Source organism: Ambystoma mexicanum, chromosome 1p (assembly GCF_040938575.1).
Source record: "Ambystoma mexicanum isolate Mex_15411 chromosome 1p, UKY_AmexF1_1, whole genome shotgun sequence".
Classification (NCBI taxonomy): domain Eukaryota; kingdom Metazoa; phylum Chordata; class Amphibia; order Caudata; family Ambystomatidae; genus Ambystoma; species Ambystoma mexicanum.
The window spans coordinates 711,138,027-711,160,414 of record NC_090921.1 but is presented as its reverse complement, the minus strand read 5'-3'; the positions used below and the strand labels follow the sequence as shown (position 1 = coordinate 711,160,414).

Genomic DNA, 22,388 nt, shown 5'->3' with positions numbered 1-22,388 from the left:
AGGTGTCTGTCTCGTGCGAGGTAAGAAATTTTAAAGTATAAGGGTGGTGAAATTGTTTGACTGAATCCTTGATTTTCGGCAATAAGAGGTGTTTAAAATGAATGTCAGAAACAAGGAAAGGGGGTGCAGTTGAGCATGGGTACCTCATTAGACAGAGTTCCACCACTGGGGGAACACTTCTCCCAACTGAGGCTTTTCTGCGTTGGCACATATTTGTTCATTTGTTTCAATCTTTGGATTTGGCTTTGAGTGTGGACCTTCTTCCACGTGCACAATCTTCAAATTGGTCCCAATGTCTTTTCAATGATTACAAAGGTTATCTTCTTATTGTATTGCAATCTAGAGAACTGCCTTTGTGATGTATTCAATTGGATGAACTCGAACCACCTCAAAATTAACCCAGGCAAAACGGAGATGATGATCTTCACAAAAAAACAGAGGAGGCAACAACTTCATCCCTTGGGCAAGAGAAATCGGTATGACCCCAGCGCAATCCTCGATTGTAAAAAAAAAAAAAAAAAAAACCTGGGGGTCCTAATGGATAACAATCTCACTCTATAGCCACAATTAAACGGTCTAAAAAATGTGGCAGCCAGACTCCTTCACAAACTACCCCGAAGAGAACACATCACACCCGCACTAAAAATACTACATTGGCTACCACTAAAACAACAAATAAAATTCAAATCAATGTACATCACCCACAGAGCAATACACCACCAAGGTGCAGAATTCCTGAGAGATAGATTACGCCTACATCAGCCAACAAGAACTCTCAGATCAAGCAACGACATCCGCCTGGAACCGAAACCCTACAACAGAAGAAAACTCAGAGGATCCTCTTTCTCTCACCAGGCACCGAAAACTTGGAATGACTTACCAAAGAATATACAAAAACACAAGAAACCACCTAGTATTCAGGAATCTGCTCAAATCCTGGCTCCTCACTGCGTAACTAGAAGAACACCTACAAGAACACACGCACACACTGCTAAAACAACGATGAATGAAGATACCGATCCTGATTCCCACCAAGCAATCGAATACAAACAGAATTTAAGGAATGCATTCCACGATATACCATACAACATATTGAGAGATACCCACAAAAGGAGGACACTGAAGACTGAATACATAGACAGACCAAGACGGAAGCACTTGACGACTCATCCATAGCATTTTGGCCCTGTACCACACCGAAGCTCCAGCAGACCAATGCACATAGATAGTAGGGGAAAGCGGCCACCCACCCCCTGCTCTGATACCTAAGGAGGAGAATAGGCACACCAATCGCAATACACATAGTTCATTAGAATACAACAGGGCGTGTACGGCGCTAAACCCAAAACAGTCAGACGGTCAATAAAGGATAGTAGCAACTAATCTCACTGGTAGTAATAATATAATTTAAACCGAACAAAATGCGCCACAACCAGGATTCACACCCCATTAACCCTACCTTTTTAAATCTCTGCATACCTATTTAACCTAAAATTCACACAACCTACTCTCACCCAGCAAACGGAACGCACTTCACCACACTGCATCAACAACAAACTAACAATAAAACAGCACCTTGCCCTGGTCCAATACTTACACATAAGTGCAGCGCACGGTGTATACCGAGCTGAAGCCACCAGCAGCACAACACCTCTCTCACTCTCCTACTTTCTCTTCTCCCGACTAACCTAACTCCCCTAGAGTCCCCCCGCCCCCGCGTCCACCTTCTTGTTTACAGATCCGCCAGAGCGCCTGGGGATCAACTCAGTTGGTGACAGTGCGTGATATAAATACATTTAACATTTAACATCTACAGCAATCTTTGAGGCCAGTGAGTGAGCGTGTCTCCTTCACAAGTCGTGAATGTTCAAGCCTGGATTCTGGCATGTCTGATTGCAGTATGCATGCCCCAGGAAGTCTGGGGAAAAGAGGTCAGAGCAGGTGGATGGGTACAGTATTTGTTGATGAACAGAATGTGTCACAATTACGCCCTTATAATTTGTAATATTGGGGATTGCATCTAGACTGTAATATCTGTGTTTGTGTGTGAAGCTTTGTGATTTCTGTTAGGTGCAGTTGTCAAGCATGTGTTATGCAGGACTGGGTCATTTTTATTGCTGTGTTGTGTATTTTATTTATTTATTGTTTCACTTATACAGGAAGTAAATGCTGTTTCAAAGTGCCCACAGAGAAACAGGGAGGGACAAGGGATGAGAAACAATTAAAATACATAATACATATTAAATACAGTGGGGGGAGGACAAACCTACTATGCCTTGAGTGTTCAGAATGTGCCAGTGCATAATGTAGAGGGAATGGGATAGGTGCTGGTGTGCTCATGGGTGAGCAACAGGTGAAGTGGCATGTAAGGTAAGTGTGAGCCTCCAAGGGTGGAGGGTGAGCCGAGGCAAGTGCTGAGGATAGACTAGCTGGGGCGATTCAGTGTGGGAGGTCGGGCCCTGAGGATGCATAAGAGCCCTGAACACCAAACAAGCAACTGTGAGATTAGCAGAGTAGAGAGGGAGGGAATGAGGTGGTAAAGAGGAAGGTCTTGAGGATATCCTGGAATTTAAGAAAGTCCTGCTCAAGACGAAGAGGGAGGGGGAGGCTGTTCCAAAGAAGGGAGCCAGCTGAGGAAAGTGATCAACCTCATGCCCTCTGTTTAGCAAAATGCTTTATACACGTGGAGTTGGTGCCAGAGGAGTGCAGAAGTCTAGAGAGGGAATCTTTAGTAAGAGAGTTGCAGATAGTGTGGACCCCGGCCCCAGACAGCCTTGTTGATGATGCAGAGGGATTTCATCCGTGAAGCAACTGGGAGCCAGCAAAGACTTTTTAGGGCAGGAGAGATGTAGTCCCTGGGCTTGAGGATAAGTCTTGCTGCCCTATTCTGGATTAGCTGAAGGGGTCACAGAGTGGAAGAAGGTAGATTCAGGAGGAGGCTATTGCAATAGTCAAGCCTAGAGAGAACCAGGGCATGGGTAACATTTAGCTTCTCGGGGAAGGTGAGAAAAGGTAGAATTCCTTTGAGAAGGAACAGCTGAAAGTGGGACTTCTTGGCAATGTCCTGAGTGTGAGGGAGGAAGGAAAGAGAGGAGTCGAAGATGACTCGGAGGTTTCTGGCTTCAGAAGAGGGAGCAGGGGGAGAGCCCATAGGAGAAGGCCAGAGTGAAGGGAAGGAGTCGGGTGCAGGGGTCCCAGTCGGAAGGATCCACATTTTGCTGGCATTGAGGCACAGATCATTGGAAGTGCACCATGCCTGGATGGAAGAAAGGCAGTCGGGGATGATGGAAGGTGCAAGAGGGTCAGCAGGAAGTGTGAAGAAGAGTTGTGTGTTGTCAGCATAACACTGGTGTCACAGGTCCTAGAAAAAAGAATCAAAAAGCTGGGGTCACAGAGGTGTGTTCCCTGTGCAGTAAAGATTCTGGGTGGATCACTGAAGAAGGGAAAGGCCTGGAAGTGGCATTGGTGGTGTGGGGGCCTTATTGTAGAATGTTTTGCCACAAAATAGTGACCAGCGGAAATGTTACCCCAATCCCTATTACACATTTGTTTGTTAATATTGCACACACAGCAGTAATTTTAAGGCCCATTGTTTGCTTCAATGATGTCAGCACTTTATGCTCTGGTACTCCTACACCTGGACGTTTACAACACCCTGCTCGCCAGCATGCCAGCCTCCTCATTGGTCCCCATGAATGGCCTCCTGAACTCAGACAACCCCATCATTAAGGTACAGCTGAGATGCGGTCATATTCCATCTACCCTGGTCGACCTACGCTGATATGTTTCTTCTTCTTTCTCCAAAGCCATGACGACAAGTGCCCCAACGTAGAAACTGGCCTTCTGTGACAAGGACCTCAACACCAGACCCCAAAACCTGGCAGAGAAATTGGCCATCTTCGAACACATCACCAGAACCCAGAGCCTCACGGAACCCTAGAAATGCTGGACCGAAAAGTCACAGGAGCAGCCGGGCACCAAGGGTATAAAACCGCACCCTCCTCCTCCACATCGAACTTTCCCTTCACTCAAGGCTTCATCAAGGGGTATTTCAATTCCTTCTCCTACTCACACTGAGTCCGAACTAAGGCTGTCTAGACAAGTGTCCACTCTATGGAAATCCTGTCCCCCTCCACTACCTGCTCACAATCACTGAATTGTTTACCTCCCATGAACTCCTTCTGTCAAAATGTCTATGGAAAGACCTTTACTTGATTGAAAGTTTGAACGCAACTTTATTTCTGGCTTACACGCTTTACTTTTTTTCTGTTTTCGGTGCACGCTTGCTCCTAGGAATTTAGTGTGCGCTTACCCGGCTCACTTGGTTCTGAATTAGCAAAGACTTGAGTTTCCAGGATACCATATTTCAAGCACATGACTGTTTAGTACTCACTTCCCAACAGGCAGTACTAGGGCACACAAAATAAAGTTCATTTTAGTCTGGGATAATTAAAACTTTTTTGAGTTTTTGAAGCTCCCTTTCCCAGCATGCTGCGTTAATAGACCGAGAACATTTTTGGGACTTCAGACCTTCCTTGCTTTCATTAAGTGTTTTTAGACAAAGAAGCGTTCTGTGCCTTGGGACTCTTTCCCAGAATACTTCATTGTAAGACAAAGAGCAGTTCTGGGCTTTGATATTTTGTTTTCCAGCAGGCACCCTTTTTTCTAGTAAAATATGTCAGTCCACTCAGGGCTTTAACGCTCTTCTTGCAACTATGCCGAGTCGCCTACAACAGTTCGGAAGTTTCGTTCTCGTTCCCACTAGGCAGAGCTTTGGGGCATTGGAGATTCAGTTCTTTGGGTTTTCAGCCTGTCCGTCTGGTATGCAGAAAAATAAACTACTGCCAGCTCTGGGCTTTTACTGTGTCCTGTTTTACCCAGGACACCATATTGGATTTATTCAAAGGCAGCACAAAGAGCGCAATCCTGTTAACAGTTATGTCTATATGTACTCATCACTGTCAGTTTGCCTTTACTTCCCCAATCCACATCCAACCTTTAAATTAAATGACTATGGTGTATTATTTCTTCATATGACCTATGATAGGCTATTTATAACGTGCTTAATACCCAGAGGTTTCGAAGCGCGGACCTGGCGATCGAAACCTGTGGTGCTCCGTGTCGTCTTGCTTACAAGACGAGCGTGTTTCCACTAAGCTATCCTCCTGAAACTAGAGGACATAATCAATAAATATCAAACTCTGTCTTCCCCAGTCGCTATTTAAATTGGAGCTTAATCTATCCCAACTCATCTCACAGAATGTTATCAACTCGAATCAATATTAGTCACAAATCAAACTTGCTATCTATTTTAATGTGGAACTTTAAGATTCTACCACCTAATGGGAGCGTCAATGACTGAATGAGGCAACTCCTCATCTATGCTAATCATTTATTACAATCAGTGAGTTTATCATCATCAGTGAATCGGATAATATCCACCTCGATTCCCTGATCCCCATGTCAGACTTCATTATCCATTAACTTATTAGATCTGTTCACCTTCACCTGTCTGCTGTTGGATATGCGCCAACATCAGCAATGCAATAGAGCCCCATCCCTACTCAACTTGATGAGTCACTTCAGCACATGCATCGAAATAAATATAGCACATGTTGCTTCCTTTCTATGTCTAATATTCAAATGCACAGTCATAATCTATTTCTGTTGTGTTCAAAAATCGTACAACTGTATTAATTCCCTGTTTAGGCACCCATCTCACTTGGAACTTGAGGGGCAAGTGTAAGTATTTTATTCAAGTTCCACTCCTCCTAGTGAAGCTTTTTATGAACCTGAGTGCATTCTTAGTCAGAGTGCAAAGGATCACACTTACATTAAATAAGTGGGCTGCGTGCTCCGCGGTTCTTCAGCAACTGCTAGCTGAAAGTGCCTTGATTCGTTGCTACAATTACAGCATCATCTCGTGTCAAAAGATGAGCGCTCATTAAACACACCCTTTTATATGGCAAGGGACACGCCATCTTGAAATGGCCCTTTACTATAGTGCACCAAACTACCATAATCCCCATTAATCTGGTATAATAGCGTTTTGCGACTTTCGGAGGTATCATTATCTACTGGCTCTCATACCTTGGGACCAAGTTGTGTGAGCCCTTGGGCCTGTGAATCCTCACACTGAGTATCTGAGTGCCCAATCCTAAAACATGCTATAAAGTAGTCCTGCTGCCAGATGCTTCTGCTAGATTAGCATTCGTTTTTATCCAATCTGTGTAGCTTCTTCTCTCAGTTGTACATACTTGTAGTCGTTTATTCACTCATATCTGCACATTCATCATGATTTGAGCCTCTTCAAATATTTAATCTCATGTGTCAATTTAATTCCAAATGCCCCTGATACTAGAGCGCTGATTCTTGCATCTTAATTACCATTTCATGGGACAAGTTAATCCCCCCCTAGTTATTTACCATTTCTATCCCACATCTCCATGCGACAGGGGATGCAACACATTATTCCACAACGTGGCCCTGATGTTCTTCAACCTATATGTGGCTGTCTCTCTCTGTATGAGTTCTTAATTTTTAGGTAAAGACTGCGTTGTCGCTACGTGGAACAGTGTAACTCAAAATGACTCTGTCAATGTCTCGCTAACTTTACGGACCCTATCGTCTGCATCTTTTTTTAAAGCAAGTTGTTGCCCCTCTATAAACTCATTGAAGCCTCTCCTGGCAGTATCAGCTTGGAATATCCAGTACTGTTCCCTTCTTCCCAGAGTGGTTTCTTTACTGCTGCATCTTGATTTCATCTTCACTTTTCCAACACACACTAACAAAAGGCCTTGTGCCATCAATTTGTGTGACAGCATTGTGGTCAAAAGGTCATGAGATGTCACCTAGTCTGATGCCATTGGATGTGTGATGTCACGCTACTTCTGACAGTGTGGTGAATCGACGTCCGTGCGTTCACTCACTAACACCCATCACACAATGACCATAACAGATGTTTTTGGTCAATGTCTGTCAACACTAATATGCACCTAAGAGAATGGAAATCCTTTCTACTCTTTTTGCTAGCCTTCCGTTACATTTTCTCACTGGACGGACACTTTTATTTCCTTTTTGAACATCTTCACAAATAAAAAATTGAAAGTTTCTGTATGCTTTTCATTGCATATGTACTGTCGCACAATGCATTGTCACACATAAGCGTGACAAAAAAAAGAAAAATGTGTTTTTTTTGGTATCCCTGTTACCCTACACACATACATGTTTCATGTAATTACTGTTGGCACAAAAGGGGTGCTTTGTAGTGCGTACTTTATTTTTCAATGCAAATTGACCTTGAAATTAAAGAGAGCCTTATCTCTGCACCACATGGCCATAAGACAGAAACTACACACATACAAAGCAGGAATTAATGGAAAAAAAGCTCTTTCCAAGGAGTTAAGGTTACAAAACATGCATTAAAAACGTACATGTTGTGAAAAACCAATGTTAAGATGTGCCTGGAACTTGGCATGAATAATGCATTGTTGGCAGCATGATATAATGCCACATTTGGTGGTGTTTCAGAGTGACAAGGCATTCCACATCACAAGGACATTCATGTCACATTAAAATCCACATAATGGCAACCTGCTCATGATGATGTCATCAGACACATGATTTCTGTCCAGACATTATTCTGATATACTAAGAATGATAGTGTGGTGGTTATCATCACCCAATTGATGGTGCGCATGATGCCATGTGATGGTTACTTTATCTTTACAATTATGTTGTTATGATTATACGCAACACATGCACATGATGGCAGAACAGAAGGCCTATTAAATGAATGCATCATCATTTGATAATGGCTTCATGACCATAACACACATGATGGTGCGCATATAATATATCGCTATAACATCTTGTACGAAAGGTTAACTTTGAACGACATCTGCAATTACAGTACAGCTTGAACAAGAACATATATGCAGAAATAAATATTAACTCAGCCGCTCCAGAATGATATTGTCTTAGAAGGCATTCTCCAGTATTGCTCACTCAAGTATTTGTAAAGCAGGGAGTACACAAATAGGAACATTCATATTGGAAAAGGAATGTGAATATATTATTACAATCTTAAATTTGGAAGCTCCTTTATTTCTACATATTTAGGTAAATCATATCCAGTAAGTCCAAGACATTGCTAAGGGTCAGTTAAGGTTGCATCCTCATATTAGTGTTGGTGTTTCAAGAAATATGAGACTTTTTGTGACTTTTGAAAAGTTATTTGTCATAATACAATTACACTGATATCTTTAGTCAGTATTTCATGACATTGTAGGCTGCATGTGTGATATTTTTATAACCTTGACTACATTTCTAATCTTGTTTTTTTATATGCATATTCAATGGAAAGGAGGTTTTTAAACGCTCATTATTAAGTATCTCCCATATGCCAAGGGTATCCCACTACAAATTAAACCTTAATTCACATTAGTACCCGGCACATCGATGCCACAGGATACACTTAATGTCCATTCCGAGCCATACCACAGTGTTATCCTGTGTATGCATTTGCATGCATCGCGTGCTGGGTCGAGTGAAGCTTCCTCACTCGCCTCTCCATTCATTACTATGGATCAACTGGGCCCAAAATGGTGCCCTGCTGATCTGTAGTAATGAAGCAGCACGTGCGTTCTAGTCTTTCTACAACAACCAGCAAAATAAAAGCCAATTGAAAAAAGTAACAATGCCATTAGTATCCTGGGGCTAAAAACCCCAGAATACGAATGGCAATAAGCCCCTCTTCGGCGGGCCATTACCGCCTAACGATAATGCCCCCGGGGCCTGGGCCCCAGGGGCATTACCTTAGGCGGTAATGGCCCGCCGCTTATTGCCACATTACACCCCTTCCTCATAACACACCTTTTCAATAGTAGCTAACTCACGCCCATGCTGCGGGTTAGGTGAGTCTTATCATGTAGTACTGGACTTCGTATTATATCTAATTTCTACTCAGTGTTTCTTAATTTTGGCATTCCCAACGGTTGAAGACGTCACCGTTTTAAAAATGTGTTTTATGTCACATTATACGTGATATTTGGAGCATATTTTTATGGGCGTGGCTGTTGTGTATGGCTATTGTGGTGAACGGTAGTCTGCCCACATTATTCTGAGTATTATCATACTGGATGAATTTGTGTGCATGTTGTGGGATTGTTTTGCAGTACCTGATGTCTTCTTCTATAGTGCTGACTTGTATCACAGGTACTTGTTAATGTTCTGATATGCATTCCATACGTGTGCTGTTATTGGTCATGCTGTGGCCTTGTATGCATAGCCAGTTGTCTGTGGCTAGTGTGCAGATTGTATTGCATGCATATCATTTTGAGCGCATTGTTGTTGGTCATGGTATGCTCATGGTAATTGTATTCGGTTATTTAGAACACGCTTAATACCCAGCGGTTTCTAAGCGACCGGGCTCGAACCTGGGTTGCTTCACCTCGTCTTGCTTCCAACGCGAAAGCGTTGCCCCTGAGCTACCCTTAAGGATGTTGGGGATGTTGGACAGAGTGTATTAGTCTGAGAGAATGGTGTGGGCTTGTATTTAGTGGCTGGTGGGTATGGCTAATGTGCTGATTGAACTGCACCGGTATTTATATGAGACTATCGGTGTGGGCATGCATGCAATGGCAGCTGGCTAGGGCTAATGTGTTGAACTTTCTTGTGCGTATGTTATGCCATTCTAATTATTCTGAGCGTACTGTAGTTGGCCATTTTGTGGGCTTGTATGTAATGCCTGCTGTACACAGCAATTGTGCTGACTTTTTGTTACGTGTGTGTTAATCCAAGCATATTATCGCACAAATATTGCTATTGGTCTTGGTGCGTAGTAGCCACTTTTTCTCCTAAAAAGAGGCAGATTCTCCCAACAAAATAAAATGGGGAGTAGAAATACTCCCGAGAAATCTAGGAAACGGCTGCACTCAGATGTTGAAATCAGTGGTATCAGCAGAGCTGCAAAGGCGCTGTAATAGTGAGACTCCCTGCTGATTAACAGAGGGAGCAGTGCATCTGTTAATTTGCATAAATGACAATGTACAAAAAATGTGAATGACAAACATATATCAGTTTCATATTAAAATATGTATTTGAATTGCTTAAAGACCCTTATTCAGAATGGGAATTCGTTTTTTATTCTCTAACAGTAATTTCTACTCGAAAAATAAAAAAAGAGAGTAAAATACCCCTGCTTCAAAATGTGTGCGTGGTCATGGGTGTGTGTATGTGCTTGAATGCAGAGTCTGCTGTGTATGGCAGTTGTGCTGACATTTATTACATGTGTGTTATCCCCAGTGTATATTTCAGAATGTGTTGGTGTTGGTCATGGTGTGGACTTGTATGCAGTGCATGTAGTGTTTGGCAGTTGTCCTGGATTGTATTATGTGCGTGTAGTTCTATTCGCAGTGTATTATAATTGGTCATGGAGTCGGCTTGTGTGCAGGGCTGGTTGTCTATGGCTGTTGTGCTGTATTTTATTTCACATATTATTCTAGGCACACTATTCTGAACATGTTGTTGGTCATGGTCTTCTTCTTATGGTAAACGCTAGAGTGCATTATGCAATATTGTATGTGATTTCTACCAATCTTTTTTTCTGTGAGGTCTGTATACCAAAGTTCTCAAAAATCAAAGCTGAAGCTAAATTTACAGATGAAAACGTGTTTACATTTTCCTATGTAAAGCATCATGTAACCTTAACCCCGTGACCGCGACAACCATCAACACAAGTTTGGAATGCAAAATTCAGGGTACAAATTCGCAAGCCAAATGAAGTATTTCATTGATGCAAGAAAAGTCCAAATTAAGTCTAAACTTTACACCACTACTTGACAAGACTCGCAATAAACATTAATTGACTTAAAGCATTGCTATAGTTAAAGGGGGTCTTGTGATTTATTGAGGCAGTGTGAATTAAGTTTACATTTGTACTGTTAAGGACTCTTGCAAACAGATCTTTTATTTCATGCTTAACACGGGAAACCAGTCGCTGAACATGCAACTGGGGTTCAAACCTGTGTTGCTTTGTGTTGACTTGCTTCCACGACAAACGTGTTGCCTATGAGCTATCCTTCAGGCCCGATAATGCAAATCCCAACCTAAGTAGACTAGCTGTTTGAATCTTACGGTTGATCTTCCCAACATTTGTCGACTTCCAACTTTTTGTAGCTTGTAACCTGCACCCTTTTTGGTGCCCAATGAGGATACAATTGGCACATAACCAATTCAACAAGCTGGGTAGAAAACGAGTCCACGCATTGACAATCCAAAGCTGGCACCTTGGAAGCGGGTTGCTTGTTTGGTCGCACTGCACAATGAGCTGATTTACAATGGTGTGAACAAGACCAAGTCAGAGCAGCCTGAGGTTAGGAGCTTTCTTGTGTGCTGGCCCCAGGATACGGAAATAAGCCACGTCTCAAAAGGCCTCCATTTGAAGAGGGACATTAGCTGTCGATGCATGAATGGGCCTATTACCGGGGGCCATGCCAAAAATGTGATGTAATCTCGGACGAAGAAAGGCCAGAGCAGGCCGTAGACTGATGGGCTAGCATATAAAGGCCAGCCCTGCACAATGGTCGCTTTTGGAAGCGGCAAAGCGCACCTCCAAATGGAAACTCTCTAGTAGAAGCCAACAACTCTCTGGCATGGTGGAGCCTTCTTACCACTCTTCAGTGCCTGATGGGGTTCTGGATCTAGGCCCACCGACTTAAGTTACAAAAGGGCGACCAACTTAAGTTACAAGGGAGTTATGGGGCTTTCCGCAATGGCTGGTAGGATCGGGCAGAGGCAAGTCACTTGCCATAACGGCCTTGTACAGGAAGATGGGCGGAGAAGTAGCTAAGCAATTCACGTTTTAACATGATATTGTGACTGATGCTTCCTCAGCCTTGTTTGGGTTTTCCGAGGCACCAGCTTGCTGAGTTATCTTCCTGCTTTCATACTGCCCCATCTGCCATGGTTTTCCGCCGCACTAGCTCGGCTAAAGGCCACTTGCAACGTACAACCTGCTGCACAGAGATGAAAGTACTGATGCCCTGAGGGTGTTTGTGAAATTTTAGACGGCAGTTCCAATGTCTTGTGAAAAACTAAATACAATTAAATGGACATTTGAGCAACGTTGTGCCAGCTATCCCCTTCGTGATCTTTTGTGTTTCTTTTTCTTTTTCAGGTACCCTAAAATACAGTGCCCTCATCCTCTGGTCAGCGTGCTCCAGGCAAAACACATATGTAAGTATTTCTGCATGAGGTCGTTCTTCATTCGATGGGTGGTAAGTGCCTGTGGGTATCTTCAAGCAGAAATAGTGAGGACACAACAGCTTGTGAAAAAGACTGGTACAGACACAGTGGGAGAGTGAAGAAGAATCCGAAGACTTGGCAGAGTCGATGGCGTTGCATCATCAAGGTAATTGGCAGACTGGATGGACTCGGGCTTTCCTTATCTGCATGAAATGGGTAGGCTGGATGGGTTCCCGGGGGGCTCATGTGCCCCAAATGGACAGATTGGGTGGCTTTTGGTTTCCTTAGTTCTAGCGAATGGCAAGACTGCATGCATTTACGGTACTCACCTGCAGGGACATGTGCGGACTGGATGTCCCTGTGGGCTCTTACCTGCCGTCACTATCAAAGGATAGTGACTAACATGGTGTAGCTCCAATAGACTTTTATGCAAAGTATAAGAGAGCTGATAGGATAACCAGGTGAAGTGTATTCGGAGAAGTAGAAGGGAAGGTGTTAACCAGCCGCAAAATAGATGTTGGAGAGCGTGTATGAATTGTGGGTAAGGTCCACGTAAGAGATGGGACAGTGTGAGGTGTGTTGTCCTCCTTGTAGCTTTACCTCCACCCAAGACAAAGCCTGGTATAGCTTTGCGATAGCGCATTTGTTGGTAGCAGACACACCTATTTCTTTGAGCCTTACATAATTCTACTATTGAGGATACCCAAGGACCAAGCTTACTCTACAAACTCCAGGCAGCCTTGCCTCCAGTGTGAAGACCCTCAAGCTGACAGGTGACTGAGGGGCAAATAGCTCTAGATATGGGTGAACTCTAGGAATGGTTACCCCAAAGGCAAGGTGAAATTTGGGGAAAGGGATCTTTAGACAAAAATTGCTCCAGGTAAGTTGAGCTGTGGGTAACGAGAAGTACGGCACGGTGGGCTCCATGCAGGGTGAGCTCCAGGCGAGCAGTACTTTAGTTAATGTGAGCTCCAGATAAACTAACCTACAAGAAGGGAAATCCTAGATAGGGTGGGTTCTAGGTACAGAAGGTGGCCGCAGCTAAAGGTGCGGATTACTTTGAATGCAGTAACCTTCGAGTAAGGTTAGCACTGGGTGGGGTAAGTTAAATAAGCAGATCCTTGGGCAAGGTGAATCCCAGATCAATACCAATCCAGGTAAGGTGACTTTGGGTAAGGTGGACTCTGGATACGTATTTTTTATGCAAGGTGAACTCTAGATTAAGTTACATTTAAGGTGATACTTGGTAAGTGTATTCTAGGGAAGGAGAACTCCAGCAAAACGGGGCCTCCAGTAAGGAGCATTCCTAGTAAGGTGAGTTACAGCCAGGTAAGGTATGTGGTAGGTAATGTGACTATTAGGAAACGTGCACTGCTGATGAGGTAGGACACTGGTATAGGGAATATGACTTTCAGGTCAGAGGTGGCTCCACTCACAGGAGATTCATGTCAAATTTAATATCGCCATTTTGAAATCTCAATGTTGCAAATGGAAAGCTCAGAATATTGTTTTCAAAACTGTTGATTTTCAGAATGCCAATATGATATATTTTTAAAGGAAGAAAAGTAAAGGAATGGTTAAAAATGTCAGGGAATAAAAGAAAACATGGTGGTAAACCTAATGAGATATGAGGAGTTTCCCGGATGAAAAAAATACTTTTTAAGGCATGTCACAGTGAGAATTAGAAAATTGTTGGATGTACTATACCAGTGAGTGGGACGCACAGATGTTTGCCCAACTATAAAATTGAACTTTTACATTAGTTTGTCAACGTGTTGCAAAAAATAAATAAAAAACATAATAATTGAAATAAATAACTAAAACATTGAGATTTAGAGAATCTATACATTGCGGGAGGCTTTACAGTAATGATCATCTATGAACAGGAGATGTGCAAAGGGGACTACAGTTAATATGAGCACAAGATAAAGTTTTCTGCAGGTAAGGTGAGTCCCAAGAAAGGTGAAATGAGCTTCAAGTAAGGAAACTCCTGATATAGTACCATCCAGAACCTAGTTAAGGTGATCTTCGGGTAAGGCGAGTTCCAGGTAAGGTGCTCTCTACCTATGGCAAGCTCTATCTAAAGTAAATTACAGCTAAAGTGAGTTCCAGGTAAGGTGAACTCTAGGGAAGTGTAGCTCCAGGTAAAGTTACGGCTTCACATCTGTCCTAGCACAGCCCAAGAACTAGCCCGCAGCTGTTAAACAGTAGGAGGTTCAGGCATGTGTCTAGGCCACTTTAGCACCTCTAAATTAAAGCGATATTCTTGGCTCGCCCTTGTGTTCTTTGGATTAGAATTCATGAGAAGCTGTGTCACAAAATTCCATGACATTTCTGGTTGATCGGAAGGAACGGGATGCAGTGCAGTGTTGTTCTATAACCTACCAATATTGCACTCGTCCCGGCCTCCTGATCTGCTGGGCTCATCTTCAGTCAAGGTTCAACTGCTCCGATTGTCCATCTGGTAACCTTTATTGCACAAAAGCCTATTCAATCTCATCCCAGTTGGCAGCCTCAGCTATAACCCTCAAGTCACTTCCTTTCATTCTAAGGTTGGGAGAGCTGTAATCTGCATGTCTCTTTTAGAATGGCATTGCACTCGTCCCGGCCGGAGTCAGAAGGGGTTCAGCATCCAACAACATGATTGCCACACTGTTTCCAAATACGTCTATCGCGCCCAGGACTGGGGCATTGGTCTGTGCTACAATACTGGAAGCCAAACCCGAGTGGAACTGGAAACCTCATGGAGTCCACCTCTAGGATCATGTTGGTCGTTTCTGGGAGAAGAAAGAGTTATGGCATGGCGGAACAATAAGGGGAACAATTGGTTCGGTAAGCCCAGATCTGGTCAGTCTCTTCCAAAGTGCAAAGGTGTCGTCAGCTGTCTAGTCTACATCATGGAATCTTGGCGTTGCTCAGCAGTCGGCAAACAAGGCTGTTAGATGAGACTTCCCCATGTTTTAGGAAATACAGAGTGACTTGGAAGAAAACTCTGACCATCATTTTCCTCTTCCCGGCAGTGGGAGATAGATAAAGTTAAGATTAAGCATGAGAGAGTTCTACACCTCAGTCCTTGTGCGGAACAGGTTTAATAATGAAATGCATGACTTGTGCTTTCTTCTACATTTCGTCAAGGCTTTTGGCTAATTTTGACGCATTTGTCGATTAGCAGAGTAATAACTGAGGTGATCTTGGAAGAGGCATCCCGTCTTTGTTTTGAATCGAAATGAGAACATGTTTGCCACATATAATGTTAACACAAGATAATATGGTATTTTCTTGCTACTGTTGGATTTTGGAAGAAATGTAAACTTGGAAAATGGATGTCTGGGAGACAATACCTGTAAAGACTGATAGCCGGTGTGCATAATGTATTCACCATGGTCATCGGAAAAGTCTGTCACAGCCGCGAATCTACAGGTACAGGCTGTCTGATGTCAAATGGCACCCCTCCTTCTCTGTTACGCACTATGCCTCTTGCTCTTCAACAAAAATGACTACATGACTTTTATGTAAAAAGACAACAAAATGGTGAATTATTCTTTGTTTTCCAATAACCTATGCAAACACACGCATGTAATCACTCGTTTTCTTGTGTGCAGCATTTCTGGCCACGGTTCTGAAGTTTCCCAATGTTGTTAATTGGAAGCCGAGGTAACAGAAGTGTGATGGTTATATGTTTGGTAGTGTGTGTAATTGCGATTCATACCACTGTCATTTGCATGGTCTCAATGTGCTTACATTAGCTATGACAGGCAAGTGAAATGTGTGGGCTCCCTTATATTCCTTAATTTGCCCCATCTGCCATTTGTGACAATACGTTTCTATTGGTGGTTCATTCCCATGGCACTATGCACCTCTCCCACCCTCCTATGATGTGCTTAAACTCGCATCACACCCTCCCAAGTGCCTCACCAGGCCAGTACCAGAGCAGACAGGATGAGCGGGGGGGGGGGGGTCAGGTATGGTGAAAGGATTTGTTCTGTGCCTGCCATTAAGAGCTCCTTTGTCCCTCAGCAAACATCTGCTATACTCTAATGATCTGGTAATGGTAGCACCCCATACAGCATTAGATCAATACGTCCAAATTAATAGGACGTCCGATCAAAGTTCTATAAAAATAGGACCTTTTAATTAAACTAGAAATGCACTCAACTGATAAACACTAAGACCCCACCCATGTTGGAGAGAAAACCGAGAATGCAGACTTTTGTAGTGAAAGGCCACTCTGAGTCTAGAAGACATTGGTAGACAGGCAATCTGTTTAGCAGCAAAGTCTAAATGGAGAATATGCCTTTAAAATAGGAAATTAGTTGGGCCTTACAGGTCACTAGGGTCGTCAAAGACCGGCCAGTAGGATAGGGCACTTGCAAATACCCTTTAGTCTTGTATTTTGCGGCTCAACAGTGTCAAGCCAAGCTTTAAGGTGCTTTGTGAGGTAGTGATTCTGCGTCCTGTTGGTGAGCTGGGCGACTGTGTCCAGCACACAATGGGGTTCACAAGCAGCAATAGCCCATGGCACAATGAAGCTTGGGACAGGCTGGCAATGTCCTGGTCGGACTAGCTTTGATGTGGGAATTGGGGCCCAGAGCTCTTCCTTGACTTCTGGGTTGCTGGTAGGCTCCGTCACAGATCTCCAGGGGCATAGCAAGTCCCTGTTCTGCACTTCCATGCCAGGAAGGTCACCAGACAGGGCCTGCAGGAAACTGCTGCATACAGTAAGCAGGATTCTGGTTCCCCTGTCCAGGGAGCAGGTAAGGACTTGCTCCACACAGCAGCTTCACCCCAAATACAGCCCTGAAATGGTTGGGGACAAGAGCTCTCTGGTCTTCACCTCCCCGACAGAGGACGTGGAGCAGACTGTAATCCCAACCAACTGTAATTATTGTGTGACTTTCCAACTGAGAATGTGGGGAAACTTGGGTTGTTTAGCCGCATACATGTAGTCTGTATGCAAGATAAATACTGAATAGGAACATTGTAAAGGGCAGTTAAGCTGGTAATGTTGACAAACTGTGTACTAATTATGTCTTGTGACATTACATGTTCATTTACAATAATGTATGAGCATATGCAGAAACAGTGCTCCCTTGTTTTCCAATGTCAGATTTGAAATATTCTTACAGGCCTCGTTTTTTTAGCTTATGCAATTTTGCTCTTTAACTCAATAAGTATAATTTTCACGTCATAAATGCAGGGCTACACATAGCAAATGTGCAGGCTGACATGGGCTTCAGGCCAGGACTGAGGGGATGTGCCACACTTCACATGGAGAGACTAAGAGCTACAGAGATGAGATTGTATCACAGCAAAGCTTTAAGTATGGTTAATGTGCCCATGTCATGGTTGCCACCCCCATCAATCCCTGGCTTTTCAGTCAACTGTTGTTAGCATTGTGGAAATTATCGTTGTTTTTTTTATTATTTATTTATTTGCATTCTTGGTTGCAAAGAACAACCCAATTATCAAGTTAATAAAAATCATGTTTAATTAATCAATTATTTCAATGTGCACAATAAATAGTTCGAAATCTACAAAACTCAACCAGTGCAATATTCAATGAAATGTGGGTACCTAAAACATTACACTCTTAAACAAACTCTGTATGTATATTAAGTTCCCCGTGCACACATTTTGCAAATCATTGCAATTTAATTTGTTCAGTAGCACTATATTCTATTAAATGTTTTAACGTTTCTATAAAATTCAACTTACAAACCAAAAACATCTAAATGATCGATGTACACCTTTTTGAACATCCATTATTTACATACGTGTCTAATAGATAAAATCTAAAACACATGTACCCATAACAGAAATGTGTATCCGGTGATATCATTACACACCTTGGAGTGATTTGTAGTTTAGGATAAAGTATTCAATATGCTTGATACGAAGGGCATTTCTATAAATGTGTGTACTGGGATATCCTTTGAAAACCACAACTGCAAGACTTTCATATGAAGACCACTGTTAGACCAAGATTTCATTATCACTTCAATGGCTTCGTGATATCTGATTAGAACTCGATTTTCGCTTTTTATTAGGGCTTGTTTTACAATGTCAAAGAATGATCATTTACAAAATGTATTTTCGAATAAAATGTTAGTATTCGTATCAAGGTCATGGTATATGCAGACAAAAGACCTAGTTCTGCTGTAATTAATTAAATTGGCACCCCGAATAGTCTTTCAAAAATCGTTTCCATATTGTGCCCTCTAATTCATCTAATCAAGAGAACTTTAGATTGACTCATCTCTACTCTATCAAGTCTCTACTCTATAAAGTGTTACTGTACCTAGCTTGTGTTTATAGACATGAATCAGAGGTTTAAGGGAGAAGCCAATGTTACGTACATCTAATGCCATCAACTTCAGAAATAAAGGATCATTATCCAATTTGATATGCTCTCTATTAGTATTATTGATCAGGAAACCTAAATAATGTATTCCAGTTAACTCTTTAATTACGGTAGAATTTAATTGCCAAATATATTTGTTTTTCTTGCAATTCTGTTTAGAACCCCTCATTAGCTTGGTTTAATGTATGTTTAGAGATAAAAAATTATCTTTGAACTATGTTTTGACTGCTGATAAACATCAGTGAAGACCTATTTCTGTGGAATCAAATACAACAATATAATTGCATATGCCAGCCAATTCACTTTGAGAATGTTTTTGAAATTATTTACTTGAGCTAAAGCTTACCCTATATCAGAAATATATAGATTGAAAACGAGGGGGAAAATACACCTCTGTTTTTAGCTCCTCTAAATGTTTGAACGTTTTTAGTAAGATTCCCAGTGATGTAATCTTAATCTTACTTGAACGACAGGATCTGTATAAAATAGCATTTAAAGTTTCAATAATCCATAATCTACTCCCATTAATGTAACTTACCCAACAGCACTCACCTAATCAAATGCTGATGTAAAATCAATGCATCCTGCTTATCATTGGGGGACCAGTAGATTTTTAGGCCATTCCTTTTGAGAGGTTTAAAATGAGACCAGTCACAATAATATGTTTACACTTGGGAAAGATGGTCTGGTACATTGGAATTATGTCAAATGTCCTTATCCAGATGTTCAATTCTTCTAATAACAGATTTGTGAAAATTCTCCCAGAAATACCCTACAACGCCAATTCGGGTTTCACAGTTTCCTTTTTTATAAATCGGTATAATCACTGATTTATTTCATGTACTTTGTAGCTCATTCATTTTAATAAAAATGTATAAACCTTCTGCCCAAAACTGGGGTCACTTTGTAACACTACATTCATCATCCCATCTGGGCAGGGAGCCCTTGAATTATTTAGTTAATTTATGATCTTCCTAAAAATCAGTTTTGTAAACATACCTTACCCAATAAAATAAATCCCTCTCGAAGTCCTCCCATCGTCCTCCCTTGTGCCCTTGAGAAGTGTCCTACACGCTGCTGCATGTCTCATCAAGGATCTATGCAGATACGACCAAATCCCCCCAGCCCTTATTGCCCTTCACTGGCTCCCACTGCATGCACAAATCGCCTTCAAGTCTTGCTGCATTATCTGTAAGACAGTCGCCCAGCTACCTCGCGGAGAAACTCAACATCTCTGGTGGACAGCGCAACACCAGAAGCAAGGACACAGGCAGACTTGGAAATCTGCTGTTGCAAAAAGGAAGGGACCAGAAAACAAGCCTTCTCTGCCTACACCCCAAAACTATGGAACCTCCTCCCAGTTAGCATCAGCCACCTCCCACGCTCCTACAATTCAGAAAATAACTCAAGAGTCCCCTCTTCAAAGAGTCTCTTATCCTCAACTACTAGGGCATCACGTCACCCCTGCACCACCTGACTCCCTAGACGCTGTCGGCCCCTCTCCTCACTGCCACCCTGTACAGCTGATCCCCATCCTTTGTCCCCCTCTGTACCCTAACCCCTGCTGTATATTTTTGTTGTTGTTACATCTGAAAAGCGATCTGTTATGCATCTGTACTGTTGTATACCTCTGTAAAGTGCTCTGTTGGGTATCTGTAATGTTGTATACCGTTGTAAAGCATTCCGTAGGTCTGCGCTCAATAAATATAATAATAATAATAATAATAATAATAATACAAATCCAATTTGTAGTTTTGCTTTTTTCCATACGAGTAGGCCACATACAAAGGGCTAAAGTCTACTCACTTTACAGCTACTCATCCACCACTGCCTATTTACTCTGTGCAGTGTGTCATGAAAACATAATTATGAAACAACCGAACACTGAAGAAATCAAACCAAGACTCTCCCACTAGGCATGATACTGTCTCGCTATCCCAATGCTGTTGACAGTTTGCCTGGATTCCTTAACCCTTGAAAGTCTTATCATATTCCATTGTGGGTTTTTCCGGGGTCCCCGAACTCTGATGCCATTCCTGATTCCACAAAGGTCTCTGGGTCAGTCGTGTTGTTTCCTTGTCCACCTGTTGTTATAGATGTAGCTTTTTTGCTGGGGCGAGATGATACTAGGGGCTGTTTCTGCCAACTGCTGTCCTCCACTCAACCCTATGGCTAGGCTCCCCCTACCCCCCTTCCACCAAACCCAGGGACTGCATGCTCGGGAGCCCTGACTATTCCTCCTCTTGCCATCTTGCCTGGATCTCGTTCCGCCTCCCATCTTCTGGTCCGGCCTAGTTCTGACCTGGCCCGCTTAAACCTTTTGAGTTCTGTCTAACTGAGGGACTGCTCGCCTCCTTCTCCACAATCTCCCTCTCCTCCACCTATTGCTTTTCCTACTGAGTTTACCACCGCCCCATGTATAAGTGGTAAATTGCCACTTTAATTCCCTAAAGTCAGTCAAACCCACCCAAAAAACACGGAATATAATTACTCCAAACACAAAATTCCTGACCCTTGCTGCCACTCACTGCTGCACCATTATCTTTGGATCAGAGCAGTGTCACAGGAAGGAGGTCTGATAGTACGACCTGATCGGAAGATTGTCTGTAAGGTCAAAAATGATCTTTTGATTTCCATGAATTATTGTGTGCAAAGAAGTATGGATTACAAACGTAAAAATACCTCAATTGGGAATGGGAATTGGTCTTTTACTCCCAACATACAAAATCATACTGTAAAATACTCCCACTTCAAGGTCTTATCTGGTTCTCTGAATGCATGGCATGTTATGCATAGACGGTGGTACCTAGACTAATGAGGTTGAGCCTGGTATATGATGCTTCATCTGGCCATATCTAGGCAGTACCTGAGTCTGTGAGGTTTCACATGGCATTAGATGTTAATATCTGGCTATATGATACTGTATGTAGAATATAATGCATGCCGTTTTGGATGAGAGGCCACATCTCAGAAAGGATGCCTGTATCTGGGCTCTGGCATACAAGGATATACTATTCCATTCAAAGCTTTACCAGCTTCCTGTTGGCTGTAACTGGCCATTTGAAGCTGCAAATGTGATATGACTTTTAAGAATGGAACTGCCATGTTCATGGTTGTACCTGGTATATTTTGGCTATTCCTCCCTTTTGAGGGCTGGCTTTTGATGAGGCTTATGAAGGCTGAAGCCCACTGTGGGGATTTACCAGGGTGTATTAGAGTAAGAGGCTATCCATAAACATGTCTAGGCCAGACCCTAACCTATCCCCCTCATTTCCTTTCTCCTCCTTCTCCCATGGCTACATATTCAGAGACTGGAGTAGCTGTTGCTGGAGAGTCAAATGGTTTTGGCTTGTTCCAAACATCACACACTGTAATTCATTTGTTACAACATTCCTAAAAGGGACGATTAACTCAAATGTCCTGTAGCTCCATGGTCAACTCTTCCTTTTACCCATGTATTCCTCACCCTCCCCTGCCCACTGCTTCGCAGCATGCATGCCTAGACACCCATTCCCTCTGCATCCCAGAGGACATAGTTGATACCACAGCTGCAAAACGCAGCTAGGACTGAAGCAACATGTGCCCCAGTTTATCCAAGTTCCTCAAAACCCATGATTTACCAAATTAATGCTTTTCACAGTTTAAGTCCTGCACCCAGTGAAAGGGGGATTTATGGGGAAGAAACAGCTTTTGACCGCAAGTGAGTGGCCTCTTGTAGACCTGTTCCTTTGGAAGGACATCTGCACTTTATGTCAAACCCTAATGCAGTGCAACAAAGCTT

The 22,388-nt window shown here is 42.7% G+C and overlaps 1 long non-coding RNA gene across 1 annotated transcript in view; it reads left to right on the top strand.

The window, feature by feature from the left end:
• The window catches only part of LOC138579905 (uncharacterized), a 79,597-nt gene extending 60,948 nt beyond the window's left edge, over nt 1-18,649 (top strand). The window contains exon 2 of the long non-coding RNA XR_011304156.1: nt 12,179-18,649. This is a non-coding gene — a long non-coding RNA (uncharacterized lncRNA). The remainder of the gene's footprint in view (nt 1-12,178) is intronic.
• Nucleotides 18,650-22,388: the final 3,739 nt, after the last annotated feature.